Source organism: Triticum urartu, unplaced genomic scaffold (genome assembly GCF_056163025.1).
Source record: "Triticum urartu cultivar PI428250 unplaced genomic scaffold, HENAU_Tu73 scaffold1, whole genome shotgun sequence".
Lineage (NCBI taxonomy): Eukaryota > Viridiplantae > Streptophyta > Magnoliopsida > Poales > Poaceae > Triticum > Triticum urartu.
The window spans coordinates 10349336-10350429 of record NW_028259461.1 but is presented as its reverse complement, the minus strand read 5'-3'; positions in this window follow the sequence as shown (position 1 = coordinate 10350429).

Genomic DNA, 1094 nt, shown 5'->3' with positions numbered 1-1094 from the left:
AAAATCCCTCGAAGGAGATAATAAAGAACCCAAAGCAGATGGTATCCTACTGCAAGGGTGGTCTTAAGAATCCAAAAGAGGTTGCTCAGAAGAGATAGATGTATCCCAACCTCTATTGCTCTCGCGTAAAGACTTTTTTTTTACGCGACAGGAAAAAGTGACTACGAATTCCCCTTTTTGTTTGCGAATCCCTGTTTGTATCCTTTGAGCGCACGCCCATTAAGTAGCGATCAAATCAAGGAAATCGATCAAACGATCCCCGTGCCAGCCCAAATCATGATCTTCACCAACTTGGATTTGGTTCTCTCGCGAAAATCGCGAGTTGCAGAGATGAGAACCATGAAAAGCAAGATCCCGAATAAGAAAACAGAAACCGAGGAAGAGGAAACCACAAGAGTGAAGACTAGTAGAGTCTCGTCTTTTGTCATTCTTTGCTCCTTTTTCACTCAATGATTCCTTCGAATTTGCCGACCAAAAATTCTATATGTCTATTCTATCTATGATATTTCTATATATATAGAATATGATATCTAATATGACATCCGATTTGTCAAAGGGATTGGATTGGTGACTTACCCATTCAGTGACTTTGGCACTGGACGTTCCAAAAACGGGTACTATCGGATCGGGTGAATTAGAGAATAGACAGAGGTCCGTTGGCATTTCAGCCTTTCTTCTCCTTTCAGGGCCTATCCGAAAGAGAATCCAGTACCTCTTGGTCCTGAATATCAGAATAGGACGAACGAACCGGCCTCCGCGGATATCTTTGCTTCGGAACAAAACCCTGCAATCAAATAGATTGTCCCAAGGGCGCCATATTCTAGGAGCCCAAGTTATGCTATTGAAAATTCGTTCCTCTAGCAGTTCCGGTTTGAGCATTCCGTTCCCTTTTTCAAACTCCACTTCTTTTCATATAGCAATCCCTGATCAAAGAGAGAACAATATCCATTTCAAAACATTTCTAACAGATTCCTTAGTTCGGACCGACGAAGTAATGTCACTCGACTATTATCAACCTGACTGCAATCTTTTTCTGTCGGTAAGGATTGCACCAGAGCACCTTCTACTTCTAATAGGCCATGAACTATAGATAG